This window comes from Perissodus microlepis, chromosome 3, assembly GCF_051167445.1.
Source record: "Perissodus microlepis isolate ML-2025 ecotype Zambia chromosome 3, ASM5116744v1, whole genome shotgun sequence".
Taxonomy (NCBI): domain Eukaryota; kingdom Metazoa; phylum Chordata; class Actinopteri; order Cichliformes; family Cichlidae; genus Perissodus; species Perissodus microlepis.
This window is the reverse complement of record NC_140463.1, coordinates 20,080,960-20,099,925: the sequence shown is the minus strand read 5'-3', so window position 1 is coordinate 20,099,925 and position 18,966 is coordinate 20,080,960. Positions and strand designations below refer to the sequence as shown.

The 18,966-nt window shown below is 37.8% G+C and overlaps 1 pseudogene; it reads left to right on the top strand.

Moving 5' to 3' along the window:
• Positions 1–6,849: 6,849 nt before the first annotated feature.
• The window catches only part of LOC146390447 (polymeric immunoglobulin receptor-like), a 33,506-nt pseudogene continuing 21,389 nt past the window's right edge, over positions 6,850–18,966 (top strand).

Here is an 18,966-nt window from a genome sequence, read left to right as displayed (position 1 = left end):
TCTGTGTCTTGCTATGTTATGAGTAGGCTGAATGGCTCTGCACCGTTTTTTAAAATGATTCCACTTTTTGCATGCATGACACTGCTGCCCAAAAGTCGGACATTTACTCTTTTTTGCAGCATGTGCGCCCCCACAGTTAGTGATATGCTGTGTTTCAGACCTGTCTCCTTGTATTTTCATTTTATCTCCCCTTTGCTTTCTTTTAAATTTGGGCTGGAGCACATCAACATTTGTTGCAGATTGTTGAGTAAAAGCAAGTGTTTTATTATGCTCTTCAGTCATTTCATGAATCTGGCAGATGGATATGGCTTTTGCTAGTGTTAAATCACTGTCACGCAGTAGCACTTTCCTCAAATTGTCATTGTTGATGCCACAAACTAGTCTGTCTCTTATTAGTTCTTCACTCAGATCACCAAATCGGCAGCTTTTTGCTTTAATCCGTAAATCACTTACATAGGATTCAACAGTCTCACCAGTCTTTCCATCGTGACGTTGGTTTGTGGGCTGCACATTTCTCTGAATTTCCTTTTGAGGCACTCAGGATCCTCCTTTGATTCTGCAGGAATGAGGACTCGTCCTCCATCGCTGGGCTCTCTCACTTCTGGCGCGTAAACAAAAGACCGCTCCCGTTCTATAGCTTCAGAGCCTGCCAAGTTGAGCAATATGTAGGCTTGTGTGCGCGCTGGCTTGTCAGTGTGCCGCCGTTATAAAAATGTCATATTCTTGCTCAAAAATGCACCAATTTTCAGCAAAATTGCCATCGAAAACAAGCGGGTCGGGCCTCCTGAATCCTTCCGCCATGTTGGCTGTAGTCCGGATACAAAAAAAACCTGCACCCACAAAATAGACTTGAGATGAAAAAAAAAAATACCGTTAACTACGAAGTACGTGTTCCGTTGCTTCTGACACCATGTTCTATGTTCACCAGTATGATAATGATGAAGCAGTAGATTCAGTTAACGTGGTTTTATTAACCAGCGCAGAACTTACATGCTTGGATTCAATAACCGAATGCACATACACCACTCAAAACATATACAGACCTACACGGAGGTAAGGCAAGCGGATTAGGAAAAAATACCTAACTGACAGCAGGTTATCTACACTATTGGATCGATTGATCGATCGTTAATCATTTCTTTGGAAAAATAAACCTAAAACATGCACTATGAAAAACGTCCAAACATTTTTCTGTGTTTTAGAGACAGAAAATTTTACATTTCAGGTCTCCAAAACCCCAGTTTCAAAACACATGAAGAGCTGAAAGGTGTGTTTTGTTGTGTTAACTGATTATTGTGGAAAGTAACAATCACAGTGATATAGTGGCGATTAAAATGTGTCCAGAATTTGCAAATTGATATATTCATCTTCCAAGTCATGGCACACTACTCTCCCCCAAATAGCTGCTTGAATAACTTCAAATTATTGGTACTGATATCTGTATTTACTTGGAATTGGCTAGCTGTACTGTGAATGAGGGAAAGTTTGATTTTCAAATGTTTTTATTGAAATATCCGGGCAAATATATAGATATTAAATGACAAGATATGTGTTCAAATAGCATCAATTAAGACACAACTTTAGTTTTTTATTTTTATATGATAATTCTTCATAATTAAACAATAAGAACAAGTGGACTGATGTCCTGTTCTGGTACTAATGGCACTAATGGCTTAATGATTATAAACCCTTTCATATTTGATATTTCTGGCTGTCAGAGACATTAAACAGATGGTGAGACTCCTTCCTTTTTCAGGGAGGCAAAGGAGGGAGGATCTGAGAGGTAAATCTCTAGGTGATGGCTAAGTGAAAAACAAAGGGGTCTCTCTCTCTTTGAAGGAAAGGTTTCAAGGATGAATTGAACTTCGAGGTATAGAACTACATGATGTGCTGCAGAATTTTCTTTGTTTCTGTGTTTCTGTGAGTGTATATAAGATATGAGGCAGCCATCGTTAGAGATCACTTTGGTGTTTGACCAGAGCGCTCTCTCATGTGATTAAACCAAATCAAAAGACGCTCATTAAGTGTTAGCAGTTTATTTTAAAACTTCCACGACTAGAGATATTTGTAAAAACCAAATTAATCTTTTTGATCCTATTACCTCTATTTATGACATGCGCATGTGTAAAAGAAAACAATACTCCATCTCTCATTATTATTGTTCCTTTGAATTGTAAAGACCAATATGGATTATCTAAGGCCTTAAACACTGAAATCAAAAGTGCAATCAAGTAATCAGATGTTTTATAGCTTTATGAATAATATATAAATACCTATTTTGAATGATTGCTGTCATATAGATGAGATGCACCGAGAAGACAGAGATAAATGCACTGGTTTGCCTGGATATAGTGGACTGTTACAATTGGTCCGAGTTAGTTCTTGAAAATGTGATAAATGTTACCTTTTTATGAAGAAGGAATTTAGTTCTTTAAACAGATATATTTTAAATAAAATCAAAATAAAACCTAATGCTAAGCCAGCTTCGAGCTTTGATTGACAGTGTGTAGAACAAACCTGATGACACGAACGGCGAAAAATCTGAAGTTGCGAAAACAGACCCATACGCTTGTCTGTGTCACTGCTTCACAGAACAGCATCATCAAGATGCAGTCATAGCCAAAATGGTCAGCAGGTGTCACTGTGGCAAGGGTTTCAGATTGTTTCAAAGTCTTGATACAAATGCTTTGAATGTTTCAGTGTTTTATGAAACCTTGCTTTGCCCATCATTAGTTCACCATTTACGCCTTTGGGTTTTCCTGCAGCTCTGCAGAACGTGATGGGATAAAAAAAAAAATGAGATAGCAACAGCAGGTATTTTATCTTTAGCTGTTGCTTTGTGTCTGCAAGTAAATTGTTAAAAGCTAAAGTTAAAGATAAAACTAAAACGAATGAAGTGCAAATCCTTCTCAGAATTATAATCCAACATGGCAAAGGTGAAGATGAGCAGAAAAAGAGGCAAATCCAAGTCCACAATGCCAATTGGTTTGATCCCTTTGGTGTCACTACTGGGATTTCCAGCAGTGAACTTCTGATATCCAGTCTTCTGAACACTCATATCACAGGACTCCCAGGAACTGACCAAGTATGTCTCCAGGCACTCCAATTTATTCTCTGTTAATGGCCTACTCCTCCTCCTCTCCACCTAAAACAGTCAATCGCTGTGTTCACATATAATCCACTGATATCTAGCCACACAATATTGTTCTCTCCATGTCTGACCTTTCACCCACTTTTAACTAAACCTAAGGTTATTTCATTTTAATCACATCATTTCTCTTAACATAGAAATTCCATCACATTTGAAGATTCAGTCAAATATGATTAACCTTCAATTCATGTTTCATTCAATTTGGACAGTTTAACACATTCTCAGAAGACGATTTAACATAAACCCTTTTAAATTCAGATGTTTTCCTCTTTAAAACTTTATGAATCACAATGTACTCGATACAATGTCTTTCTACTAAATCATATATCTTTTTAAATTCAGACTTTCAGAGAATTTAGTGTGTCCTGTGTGTCATTTTTCATCAACTGCTCAGCCCACGGGATCATTTGTAGTCAATGTGACACAGACCTGCTATCAGGCAGATGAGAACCACAACATCACACTGGAGTGGACGTTCACCACCAAACCTGACGGATCAACACGTTACATTTTGTGGACACTTTGTCATAGATCAACATGGACTGTTAAATGCTGACCAAGTCCTGTATCATGTTCATGAAGGTGTTGAGGTGTCAGAGTCTCAGGATGCAATGTTTTCAGGACGAGTCCAGAGTGACAAAGACGCCTTCAGAGAAGGACGAATCAGACTTCAACTGTCCAGACTTGAAATGTTTTTTTCTAAAGATTTTAAAGTTCTAAATCCTAAATCCGGGTAAAGATCAAAGTTTTATATGAAAGAGGTCCTAAAGCTGTGAGCAGTGATGAGGAAGACTTGTGAAAGGCTCAGGAGTTTCTTCAGCAGAGAGATAGACAAAGCTCAAACACAGAAAGTGGAGAAAGGATCAGCCCCTACTGTGACCTGATAGCAACTCTGTTGCCATCTACAGTTGTTATGAAATCAGTTTCACCCCGGTTCTTTTATTCCTCGGGCATCCAGAGACGGCACCGGAACTCAGTCATTTTCACAAAAACCTTTATTCATCTTTATTCATCTTCGTTTAAGCATGCATCTTCTAGAAGGGGAGATGTGCAAGGCCGGTGTCCCTCTGCAAATCTTGCACTCCTTTGTTTGTTAGAGCCAGCTTTATAGAAGTGACCCATCATAAAACCCCCATGGTGTGCTGCAAACTCTGTGCACGAGCACGTGAGTGCCTGTGTGTGCGCGTACCCATGTGTCTATGTGAGTGCACGTGAGTGACTGTGACTGTGTACGTGACTTCCTGCCGGTCTCCTCACCCAAGCTACACCAAATTCCTCTACACAACAGAGAAAACAGAGTTAACATATTACAAACACTGAGACCCCCACCCAGGTCTCCCCTGGGGAATTTCCACTCAGCATTAACTTCTCTTTGTCTTACTTTCGCAGTTCAAGTGGGAGAGGGTCTCCTAAAAATCTACTCCTAAATTCATGACACACTCAGGCCTTTATTGCATCCAGGGCAGTGTCAGTGTCTCTACAATAATTCTACATCCTACCTAACACATTTCTAAACTCTCAAATAAGCTACACATTTCTTCACAGTCCAGCGACAAAAGTTTCTACGTCATCAGATGTAGAAACTCAGCTCTACAAAGTCCCAGTGGATATAAACACTGTTATATTATAATCTAGCTGCAGCTCTATTTTGTGATCTAAGATGTAAAACCACTCATGGCATTTTTTTTTACACTTCTGATGATTTATATTAAGTGTGTGAATGGGTGGATGACTGGATGTGTAAAGCGCTTTGGGGTCCTTAGGGACTAGTAAAGCGCTATACAAATACAGGCCATTTACCATTTATTTACCATTTTTAATTTACAGCAAAATAACAAGATATTTAATTTTTTTGAACACCTTAAATAAATGAAATATGATATGGGTACTTGGAGCTAAAAAATTTAGTTCCAAGGAATCCAAGGGAAGGAAACGGGGAAAATCACTCTCACTCCTCTTCTGCCACACACTGCGCTCCGCCAGTCACTCTCCACTCGTCACAAAAAATCCCCACAAGGAAACAGAAACAGGACCAGGGAGGCTACGTGCAAAGAGAATGCAGATTAGAACAAAGGAAAAACCCCACAAGCGCTATGAACACTCTCAGAGCCGGGGCTACACTGACGCGATTCACACAACAGTCCAGCGATGAGTAGCCTCGCTTCTTCCACTTAAGTAGTGGCAGGATAATGAGACACAGGTGTTCACTCTCCCACAGGTGTGTAGGCCAAAGGCAGGAACCCATAAAGAGTTCCCCCAGGCGAGAGAGAGAGAGAGAGAGAGAAAGCAAAACAACAGCAAAGCCTTGTTGAAAGCTGAAAGCTGAGTAATCTTCAGGCTGGTCTGCTGGGCCGTGACAGGTCTGATGATTCCATACTGGTTTTCTGTGGGTGTGGAAAGAACAAAAATAATAGTATTACTAACACCCTTATTAAGCCTTTAAGTCTAATAATAGAGTGTGGGATTTTTAAGAATGTGGTCTGACAAGCTTTGCTACTGAATTGATACAAAAACAAATGAAGCTAGACTATTCCTTTAACTAACAGGTTTGGGAACCATAACTGTTTGGTGCTATGACTGAATGAGTTAAATAGTTCGCTTCCATTACACTACAACCTCTCTTTTTTTTTTTTTTAACTATTTAAGGCACATATTTTTCAAGGTAAACAACACCAACAACCAATTTTTAAACACCATCTGTTTAATAATCCATAATCTTTTTTTCTTTTTTTTTGTATTTGAGCAAATCAATTAATAAATAATACATTGATTTGCTAAATTATTTTAGGAAATAGCTACCACACGCTATTGAATATTTATGTAAATGTTTAATATCCTGCATGAGTTCTAACAACTCTATAACCAAATGGCACATTTTAATAGCTGCATGTATAGTAGCTACAGATAATAAAAAAAAACCTCCATCCACCCATAATAAAAAAAAATTAAAAAAAATAAATCTGTAAAACCTTTAGTAAAACCTTCAGTAAGACTTTTACTTTAACATAAGGAATTTCTCATGTGTTTTAAATGTTTTTAAACACACTGAAATATAACCATTTAACACTGACAGAAACTTCTGTCAAAAAAATTAAAAAATAAATGCAGAAACAAACAAACAAAAAACATACTAATGTTTGTCTTTTTATGGAATGTTTTTCCTTTTTTCATTACAATGTAGCTAAACTAATGGAAAGCTATTGTTGGTGATTGCTGTTAACTAATAGAACAGCCATAAACTATGTATAAACTGAGTCACTGACGTTAGCAAGCAGAGGAAACGTATGAGTGAACTTTAACTGATATAGTGTGCAAACATGAATGTTCTTTACAGTCTGTTAGCTGTTAGTAAATCTCCACAGTTTCCTATTACTGACTGTTTCATCAGAGGTTTCTTCATAATTTACACAGAGGCCAGTCTCCATGGACAGAGATGATACACTGATGGCAGTTTTCAAATGTTTATTGAACTGGCTGCAGTTGCACAGGGGACTGGAGAGTGGCTCAGGAGGGGTGGGGTTAATGCAGGCAAAGTACTTAATGGTATTCCAGCACTTAAAAGAATGCCGGATGTTATCTTACTCCCTGGTATGAATTGTGAGGGAGTGGGGGTCCGGTATGCAGGAGATCTGCCATCCTTTCAGCCTCTAAAAACTTAGGATAATAAGGAGATTCACAATAGGTGTGAATGGTAGTCAATGCAGGCCCAGGAGAAACTTCAGCCCACTTCTCTGTCTGCATGGAGTAAAGAAGTAGAGAAAGACAAGTGAGGGAAGAAAGTAGGAGGCTGGCTCCCCATAAACCTCAGTGTTAAAATGTGAAACTCAGCTACATTAAACATCTTCAGAAGTTGATGGGAAAATTAACTGCTGGCAATAAAAGTGGATGAGTCCAAACTTTAAGTTCTCTCAAATTTGAAGGAAAAGACTGACTCAGGACCAATGAGAGGGGAGGATACATTGAATTGATTACAGGACACATTGATTGACAGAGTGGTAAATATACTAAAGCCTGGGATGTCCACTAGTGACCAACAGTGATTTTGACAAATAATCTGTTTATGAATGAAGAGACCTTAGTCAGGTCCAACTCTCTATGTGCTTGCCTGTTGTTGCTTAAATGATATCGCTGTCGTTCGACAGTCTGGTCACTGTGTCGTGTGTGTATATCTATATATCTATATACAGTGGCTTGCAAAAGTATTCGCCCCCCTTGAACTTTTCCACATTTTGTCACATTACAGCCACAAACATGAATCAATTTTATTGGAATTCCACATGAAACATGAAAGACCAATACAAAGTGGTGTACACGTGAGAAGTGGAACGAAAATCATACATGATTCCAAACATTTTTTTACAAACAAATAACTGAAAAGTGGGGTGTGCGTAATTATTCAGCCCCCTTTGGTCTGAGTGCAGTCAGTTGCCCATAGATATTGCCTGATGAGTGCTAATGACTAAATAGAGTGCACCTGTGTGTAATCTAATGTCAGTACAAATACAGCTGCTCTGTGACGCCTCAGAGGTTGTCTAAGAGAATATTGGGAGCAACAACACCATGAAGTCCAAAGAACACACCAGACAGGTCAGGGATAAAGTTATTGAGAAATTTAAAGCAGGCTTAGGCTACAAAAAGATTTCCCAAGCCTTGAACATCCCACGGAGCACTGTTCAAGCGATCATTCAGAAATGGAAGGACTATGGCACAACTGTAAACCTACCAAGACAAGGCCGTCCACCTAAACTCACAGGCCGAACAAGGAGAGCGCTGATCAGAAATGCAGCCAAGAGGCCCATGGTGACTTTGATTCATGTTTGTGGCTGTAATGTGACAAAATGTGGAAAAGTTCAAGGGGGGCGAATACTTTTGCAAGCCACATATATATTAGTGCTGTCAAAATGAACGCGTTAACGCAGATTAAGCCGTCATCACGATTATCACGACCAAAAATTTAACGATATTAACGCATCTGGAGTGCAGATTGACTCCAAATCCCTGAAATGTTTCTGTCAGTGCATTTCAGGCAGTTTGTCCTAGTAATTACCTTTGCACCCGCGCAAATGGGCAGTTGATCTGGTAGTGACGGGCAGCTGAACCAATCAACTCAATCTGGAAGATGATAAACATGCTTTGGCCCTCTTGATGGGAAATTTGAGTATTAAAAAAAATAACAAGATAGAACAGTGACTGACATAAAGTGTTACGCACATTGTGCAAGAAGGAATTTTCTTTTCACCGAAGCACTTCCAGCTTAAAATATCACATTGAGACAAAATATACGTTAGCCGGGGATGCTGCTAGCACTTTCGCTAACGCGTCACCCAGCTTGTGACAAACAACTCATGGTGCATCGGGGACTCAGTAAGTCTACCTTGGACATATTGACTGACACAATGCCAAGTGGATTGCAACAAACTGCAGACCTATTAATATCATTGAGAGCATGCACTTTACATAGCTTTGGTTCCTCGTTTCAAGGACTTGAAGTGCCTACCCAAGAGTGATAGAGAGAGTGGATAAATCTTTACAGAGTTTTTTGTTAACAAGAATGTGCAAGGTGTTCAATAAACATGTTAAGTGCACATATTTTCCCTTTTTTCTGAAGTCTGTTTGCTTGTGCAAAATGAAATGCGATTAACATAGATTAAAAATGAAAAATATCTAATTGTGATTAAATAAAATTAATCCACAGTAAGCCTATATATATATATATATATATATATATATATATATATATATATATATATATGACGATATATATATGACGTCATTAGGCTGTGCTGGTAACTGACTCTGCCCACTGTGTCTCTGGAGCTCTCAGTGAGTTTTAAACTGGACACCAGTGGTTTGTGTGGGAAGTACTTGTAGTTGCAGCGGCACCAAAGAGGCAGACAAAGACAGTATCTTCTTGCTGTAAGTATATGTTTTTTATTTGTTTGGTTGGTTTAGGTTTTTTGTAGGTTTTTTTTATTTTTATTTTTTTGTTATGAGTAGCACCTCAGACAGAAGGTTAAAGACAACAGCTCCATCACTGTGCAGCAGCTTTAAGCTATAATAATGTTTAATTTCCATGAGATGTTTAGTCATGTTCTTTAGTGAAGATGACTGAACTATGTATTTTATTGAAGCTGTACAGTTTTGTACTCTTTGTATACTATTGATAAATGTTATGTTTTATACTGAAGGCTTCCACAGCCCTATTGAAACTGAGCCAGAGACACAGTTTTTAAATTTGAAGGACCAACTGGTCTGTTTAATCCAATTTCAGTTTTATTTGTGCAGCACAGTCATTTTAGGGGACTTTACAAAAACCAGCACATCCCCATTAAAGGAAAAAAAGTTGCAGATTGTAAAATAAGAAATTTGCTTTAAGGATTTCCTTGAAAAAAGACTAGAAGTTGCATCAACTGTAGAATCGTTCTTGTCTGTTCTTTGAACTAAAGCCACAGGTAGGCGTGCTGGTCCAGTACAAGATGAAGTCACACTGGCTTTCCTTAGAAAGAAATCGCCAACTCCAATCATTGTCAGTGGTGGACAGCAATCGCATTAATGTAATGGATGTGAGGATGCATTAAGATCACATCAGTGTCTAATGTGCTTCAGCTGCATTCATGAGTTTAGAGCACATTTAACCGATCAAATCAACCTCACTCGAACCATTTTACATAGACAGATTGATCGATTTATTCTAAGCACTGCAGCATCCAGTCAGCTCCGACTCCAACATGAAACCTAAAGGCATTATTGCAGCTCATTAGCTCATTATTTGCGTACAATTCATGCTACTATCGTCACTAAGAACTTTTATATTTACACCAACGATTAAAAAACACAAAGAAAAGGAAAAATAGTTTAAAACTGTAAAATTAAGACTGACATTGTACAAAATATTTTGAGGTGTGTGATTCTGTTTTTGAATACCTGGTTAAAAAAAAATTTAACACGACATCATTCTGCACCATCTCGTGATACAAATTGCTATTAAATACAGCCTTAATTTCTTAATCACTATTGTTAAAATCATAGATCTTTTATTTACATTTACAAGTTTTGTCATGCTCTCATACCATCCACCTCATCTCCTTTTCTTTACTTGTTTTGCTCTGTCTCCTCTCACAGGAAGATGATCTGCAGGATCCTGCTGCTCACCATTCTCACCTCATGTGTCTCTGGTTAGTTTACAGCTTCAATTCCAAGAGAAAATTTGACTGTCAGAGCAGTTGTCGGATTAAAAAATGTAACTGTTAATAAATTATATTGCTATTAAATGCACATCAATTGCATACAATTCCTGAAGTAATACAAAACAATATAAGTGTTAAGTAATTATTGAACTGATTATGAAAACAGCAATTAAGCAGCATGCGTTACACTTCATTAATAAGTACTTCAACTGTCCACTAATTTATTTATAAAGGTCTCCATTTGCTGTGTTTCAATGCACTGCTATTTCCTGAGGTGCAGATTAAATATATGTAACCGCTAAACACATTTGGAAACTAAAGATTAGCACAAAAATTGGTACAATTAAGCAAGAAGAACAAGGTAATTAACATCTGCATTTATTTTTGGTGTATTTGTTCGAACATTAAGACCATTTCATATTAATCATTTATTTATAATGATTTATTTTGGCAATTTTAGCACTTTGAGGCATCCTAAATAAAACTGGTGCTGGAATTGTGTTTATTAAAACGTTAACAATTTTATTTGTCTTGTAAGGTCCACAAATGGTCAACTTTAAATGCCACATAAGCAAAATAACCAAACAAGTACACAGCATTTAAAAAAAAAAAAATGCCTTTGAAACAAAGTTTCTCAAATCAACTATAAATTCATCTTCACAGTTGGCTGACGATGTATTTTCCAAAGTTTAGGAACTGCAACTTTAAAAGTATGATCACCTTATGACCTCACCTCCTTTTTTTTGAAAGGTCTATTTATTACTTTTTGTTTTAAGAATACATCCTCTGTTGGTTGGGAGCTTCATGAAACCTCAGTAAATGCAGTTTCTCAGTGTGTCTGCTCCTCTCTTTCCCTCTCTGTCTCCTCAACAGGATCATTTGTAGTCAATGTGACACAGACCTGCTATCAGGCAGAGGAGAACCACAACATCACACTGGAGTGGACGTTCACCACCAAACCTGACAGATCAAACAAAAGTCTTTTTATCCTTTGTAGCTTGTCTCACAAATTGCATGAAATATTACCGGACCTTGTAATCCCAGAAATTTTAACCCCGAACAAAACCTTGTATCATGTGGATCATGGTGTAGAGGTCACAGATTCTCAGGACAAAGACTTTACAGGAAGACTGTCTAGTGACAAAGACGCCCTGGGTGAAGGACGAATCAGACTTCAACTGTCCAGACTCAGCACTGAGGACTCGGGTCGGTACCTGTGTGAGGTGAACACTGATCATGGTTCTGGATATAAGAGCTGTCACCTCAACGTCACAGGTATGTTATTAAGAAGAGTCTATTTTCTTTTTTGTTATTTAAATATGATTTCACTGTTCAGAAGCACATTATTTGCTCGATTGTCATTTATAACCGAAACATACAGTATGATGTGCTTTCAATGGCAGTAAATGATTGTCAAAAAGTGTGTTTGGGTCTTTTGAAATAGCAGCTGATCAACGTCTTTTGACTCCTCGACCAGAGAGACGGAGAAGCATCAACTTTTCTGCTGGAGTGTTACTGCTAATTGGGATACCCGCAGCAAGTGCCGTGGCTCTTATTGTCTGTGTTTTTTGGGTGATTTTTTGTAAAAGTGGATGAGATGTGGGAGACACTTCTTGTGGAAGAACTGTGATGCTGTTAGTCCTAATTTCTATCAAGGTTTAACAGATTCATGATTTACAGTCATGAATCTGTTAAGCATCTGTTTTAAATTATATAAAAATGAAAGGTAAAGTTTTTCTCTATTGCATTATGTCCAGATAAACAGAATCAACCATTTGGGACTTACTTACCTCGCTGATTGAGCATGCATCAAGGCTTTTTGTTTGTTTGTTTGTTTTTGACTTTTTTCACAATGTTTAATTTTTATCTTACAAATGAAGGTCAGTGAAGTGAACATAGCTGCCCCCCTTTTAGAATAAACATTAAAAATTGTGTATATAAAATGTAGGTGAAAACATGTATAACCTTAAATGAATAAATGAATACTTCTTATTAATATTTTCTTGACTGACACTGTCACTTCTCACAAATATAACACACACAGTCTAGTCAGAGGCATCTTCTTCATAATGCTTAATGAAGGTTTCCTGATGCATGCTGATCATCCAAGTCCCAGAAAGCTGATTCTGTAGATTGGGCCATTGTGTCTTCAGTGGGAGAAGTGCTTCACTCATCCATGTGACTTCTTGAGTTCCAAGACTGAAACTGCAATGTCCAGATGAACAAAATGAGCTTGCTGGCAACTCTGTAAGGTGGTAATAATCAAATAAGATACTGTGACTTAACATTTATATTTGCCTTCAAAGATTTAGGCTCATTCACTGAATTGAACATGTATATACATCCAAATATAGAATGTACTATTCTATGGCAATGTACTTTGTGGGCTGGCTTCTATGAAACAGTTGAATAGATGCTCAAAAATAAAAGAGTACATGTTTGAAGCCAGCTGTGAAAGACAACAGCACCAATAAATTGCAAATCTACTGAAAAGAAAAAATGATGTAAAGAATAGCATTACAACTGCTAGTGGTACCCATTTGTTTTTTTTTTCTTAAATGTAATTTTATCATATTCAAACAAAAACATTGAATTAATAAACAAATTTAGCAGTAGAAGAAAGCAATGTATGTAATTAAATGAAAATAAAAATAAAACTGCTATAAGGTCATTAAACAAAATCATATATTTCACCATTTGTAGACTCAAAATTTAAGCAAGTATGTGACATTTCTTTCTGGATTGCTATATAATGGTAATATCCAATATATTGTTTACTACCACTGTGGTAGTATTTTGTTTTTAGATATAACACAAGGATGACTCACTACATACATGTGGTATATGTCTAAATTTGAACAAAATTTCAAATAAATCTGTAATGTTATGAATGTATCATCACTTTTGCCAGTTTTAGGTAAACAGGGTGTATAATCACATATGGCACTACCATTTTTATGAAGCTAATGTCTAGAATTTCCAGAACAACACCAGTCTCATTGTTTAGAACAACTATTGAACTAGTGTCTGGTTTCAGTATTATGGCAACAGGTGTGGGAGCAGGTAGGGGCAAGACTCAATTTCCCAGATTCTGGAAGAACGCTGAGGCCAGAAATTTTCTACCACTGCTGATTGGTATTAACCCTGATTCTTTTGTCCCCATGATAGAACGGAGAAAACCGACTCATAGTGTGTTAAAACATTTATATTTATTTTATTCAATCATCTTCCGGAAGAGAGAGACCTCTGCACAGCCCAAACGCCCGTTGCAGGATCTCTAACATTAGAATCATAAACTGTGCCTCATATAGGCATAATAAATGCTATTTGTCACAATCAGTTCTTTGCTGATTGGCTAGGAGGAATCCACGTGATTCTACAACCTCACAGTTAAGCATGGGAAGGCCAATTTTGACATCCTACACAACCATCTATAGGATTTACAGATGGGCTACAGCAGCAGAAGACGACACCAGGTGCCCCTCCTGTCAACTAAGAACAGGAAAGTGAGGCTCCAATACACACAGACTCAGGAAGTACATACAGACAGACAGCTCTTGCTCTAGTTTCTCCTGTCAGGTTTATTTCTTTTTTTCTCCACACATGAAAGTAATAAGTTTTACCTCCTCATTGTGACATAGCATAACAAAAGCAGCATGGAAAGTGATAGGAAGACAGCATCTGCAGACTGTTCAAGTTTCTTTTAAGTGTTCCTTATTTTCTGGCGTCGCCTTTCAACAATTGTTTCACAAAACCTAAGACCTGGCAGTCAAAATCTCACCTGCTTTATACAGAATTCCATTCACATCTGAACCTCATTAACCTCTATCTTTGAGAAAACAGGTTAGACTAAATAACACAGTCTAGGCAAAGAAACAGGAATAAAATCATTTTTCCACTTAACAAACTCATTCACCCAACTAAACGGTTTGAAAAGTCAATCTCTTCACAAAATCTGACTCATTAGGTTATTTTAAAGGAAATAAACAATTTTACACAAAAGAAACACCCCTTCATTTGGTTACACCCAATTGACTGTGTGCACGTTAGCATATGCTACTTCCGGTGCGGAAACTCCTGTGGGGAGCTTTGTTTCCGGTGTCCTATTCGCGCCTGGTCTATGGTCCAAAACAAGTTAAGCAAATGAATGAATCAAGCGGCGATTTACATTTCTATAGATGTCTTGGGCATTTACCCAATATATCTGTAAATGATGTTCATCGACTTGTTGATATTTTTTCCCTGCAACTCAGGGCAAAAGAGAAAAGGGATTCAAATGTTATATTTCTCAGCTGTCCCTCATTTATCGCGGGTGTTATGTTCTAAAAATAACCAGCGATAGGTGAAATCAAGTAGCCAATTTTATTTTTTGACGGTGCAAAACATTTCGTGGACATCGTGGACATACAGTACTGCACTGCAGAGTTACACTGCTAGCGATCGATGCAGCGATTCTGTACTGTACAGGAGAGACGTCACGGAGGAGATCGTCTGCAGCGATCAGGACGCAGGACACAATGTGACGTAAAAAAAACGTGCAAACTTGCACTAAAAAATCCGCGAAACAGCGAGGTGAAAGGTTAACCGCGTTATTAGCGAGGGACCGCTGTAATTTTGAAGGTAAGTCACAACATACCCTTCGTAAATACTAATGTATAGAAACCCTTACCAGCAATCATTCATTTTTTGTGTGGCTTTCTTCACGGTTTGTTAACATGCTGTGTAGGTGTGTACTTGACGAGCTGATATCGACATAACGGGGAAACATCTGGTTTGACTATTGTTCACCTGTAGTTTGAATGCTGAACATTTGCCTGTTTAAATCATAAGACCAGTCACTTTACAGAGATGTGCTTCTGAATGTGGACGATGTGTCTTCTGCATGCAGTAATGCAGTTCTGCTTGTGTTGAGTGATGTAAACAACTGATCGATCTAAACGCTTTAAACATCAAAATTGATCATTAGATTTTTTATGACACAACAGTGGTGAGTGTTCCCACCTTCTGCTGTTTGTAACTTAACGCGATCTTTCCATTTTCGAGTTTTGGACATGATTTTGGAGTATATTGTCACAGTAGCGATTGACTGCAAAGTAAAGCTACCGGAAATGTACAACCCCACATCCGGTCTCAAACCAGGAAGTTAGCATTTTCTCGTGCACAGGGTCAATTGAAATGATCAATGACATCATAACCTATAAGAACAGGAAGTCCTGGGGCAGCCCTTCCCATATACCTGTTTCACATATAGGACCTGGACAAAGGAACACACAATGATAAGTATAACCAAACTACATAAATAAATGAAAGATTCAAATCAACTAATGATGAAGTGACATTTTGCTTTAACAATATTTACACAGATGTAATGAATATAACCAATGCTACCACAAACAAACCCGGGATAGTATGCAGGCAAGGTTACATGTGCAGTGTCTACATTAAACCACTGATTGACTATAAGATAACAGAAAACAAAATAACAATATATACAAGTGACAAATGGTAAATGAATTCAGTCTTAGCCACTTTATCACACTCATGAATGGCATCATCCTCACTGTCAGTCAGGACTTTAGATGTGTGCTAATAAAGTGTGGTTGCTATATTCTGGGCAGGTTATTTTACTGTATTCCCCCCCAGTATGTAAAAGTCACAATTTCTATGTAGTCTTTTTAAATAAGTCAGACAGTAATTTCTATATTAGACCACAAGGATGGCCACATTGTGGTCTAATATACAAAGCCCTTGTGAGGAGGTAATTTTAACCACTTTTACAGCACACATTACATTTGTATCCTGTTTTATGTTTAAGTCACATTTTTCTCTGCATGTATGAAATCCTATGTAAAATGTCATAACACAAGATTTAAGGAATTTGCTGACAAGGAATTTGGATCTGAAAAGAAAAAAAATAAGATGGTTGTTGAGAATATAAATTAGTGTTTTGATGTTATAATTACAAGGAAACTGTGATGAAACTACCTTTTTAAAAGCCTACCTTCGGTATGGAAGCGGTTGAATGCAGACTCTATTTGCTGCAGAGGTTGCAGAGTTTTATAGGTTGGTGCGTTAGGCTGGAAGGGAGCTGGTAGCTGCCTGGGGCATCAGGATGGTTGCTAGTAGTGGGATGGGGGGCAGACTGCAGAGTGTTTTTTGGCTGTTTAAAAATTGTTTAGAAAATAGAAGATTACATTACATTACATCTACTATGGTATATGTTTATCGCACACAGAAATACACACACGCATTGAACATCACAGTATACTACACCTGGAACTTTCACTTGAGGGGCCGAGGGGAACCTATTTTTTGTAGGTTGTTCATCTTCAGAATCTGTGTAATTGTATAGGAATTTGGTCGAAAAGTAAACAAACAGTGATATTGAGCTGTTTTGTATTTTTTCTTTTGTGTTATGTTAACATTTTTTTTTTTGTAAATTAAAAAAAAGTACAATATTTCAGGAATCTATTAAGTGCACTAATGTACAAAAAAAAATTCTTAGCAAAAGCAATTTCAGGTAGACAGTTATGGAAAGACAAAATGACAAATTGTATTGACTTCATTTTTTAATTCCTTTTTAAACTTAAAGTAAACAATAAGTTACATGATATTTGAATGACTCCACATGTTTGAACCATTTATGTTTGTGATATCACTCTATGTATATATTATTTATATAAAAATTTGTATGTAAGACAGAGAATAAGACAGTCTTACTTTGATTCTCTTTTTTGATTGATCTGCCGTCTGAAGTATTTCAGTTAGTTCACTCAGATACCATTGAAGGCTTCTTTTTGGTTCCTCAAATGTATCTACAAGTACAGACATAGTGTTGGGTCAAACAGAAATGATCACCCAAGAATTATATTACATTCAAATTTCATAAAACTGATTCTGATAACGCCCACCATGGCTTTATATGAGAATCATGACTGATTCATAGGTTTGCCATGAGTCAGTGGCTCAACTCTCCTCTTTATATTCACTTTCACCTGAAAACAGCCTTGTAGTTCCACTAAGGCCTCCTCCAACCACCTCCTGATACTCCTGGTGGTCACAGGCTTCCTCTTCACAATGGGCACACAGCAGGGGGTGAATCAGGTTGTGACCTGACCTACCCAGTGGGGAGAGGGCAGAAGAACTAATGATGGGCAGATCATATTAATAGTAGCATAAAATAGGCCTAAAATCTAAGTCTGAAAGCATAAAGTTCAAAGTCCGGGCAATGTATCCACTCTTTGATTGTTATGTGAGCATCCTGGACCACTCCTCATCATATTTCACCAGACTGTTATAGTCAAGAGTGTCACTCGGGCTTTCACTTATAACTGTTTAGATTTTCTGCAAGTTGCCTTTCCAGCTACTTACCTTGCTGAGCTGACTCTTCATTTCTGAGAGCGTTTGTGTGAGTTAAGTCTGCAAGATGTTATCTGCAAACCATTAAGAGAAGATTTAGTTTGGACTTTTTCACTAAGTGAAGTTTGCAAAATCAATTTCTTTATTTGCTGTGCAATCAAAGTTTTCATCAAAACCGTTCATGTGTGTCTGCTTTTGTGTCCTTATAAATATTGGTAAAAATATACCCCAATCATAGAACAAGGCAGTGTTGATTTAAAAGAATAACAATTATTTGTAACATTAAAAGTGTCATATCAAAAACATTACCTCCTTCTGGTCTCAATACAGTCTGTTAAGGAGTTGTGTGGGGAATTTGGTTTGACATGTTACACAACATTTCAGTAAACATATTCATCACTGCACTCAAGAAAAGGCACAAAGACCAACTAGTCTGACTTCATGGTTGTCTAATGCCTTCACAACTTATAGAGATAGGTGGAGCTGAGCAGCCTTTCTAGATATAATAATAATAATAATAATGTGTTTGAGTGTGTGAGAATGTGTGTCTCTCTGTGTGCGTGACTTCCAACTGTTTCTAACAACATCCTTAGTCATAAAATGGTAATCTCCCCCACACCCAATATATGGTTCAATTCCTGTATTGGTTCACTGTGCACAACACAGTGAAGCCATACAAAGGGCAGGAAGCTTACCAAACATCAAACAGAATCTTCACAAGGGATGTGTCTACAATAATCCTCCCCCAGCACAGAGTGGCTGGAGAGGTGGTCAGAGACAAAGGGATGTCTTGATCCTATAGATTGAACTAAGAGTTTACAAATTTAAGAAGCACAATGACAACATTCAACAATTAGACTTAACACGTACCCAGCCAACATGTATATATGGGCCCCACCTGGTTTTTGCTCGGGCTGGATGGGTACCATATGGGCATGGGCTCAAACTGGGCTTTTTGTATGGGGCCTACTTGGGTTCTTCACATTAAACCCATATGGGCAATCCCAAGTGGGCACTTTTAGTAGGTCCTAGCTGGGTCAAACATGGGAAACACTTAACTTGGTCCAAAATGGGAAACACATGTAGGACCCACTTGGGTTTTCCACCTGGGATAGACATGGGCAAACACAGTCATTTAAGGATAGGCTGTTGTTGTGTGCCCCAGGTGGGGCAAAGTGAGGTAATCAATATATGTTTTAGTATCGATGACACAGGTGGGGCCCACCTGGTCAAACTATATGGGTCGCACATGGGCAAATGCAAGTCAGA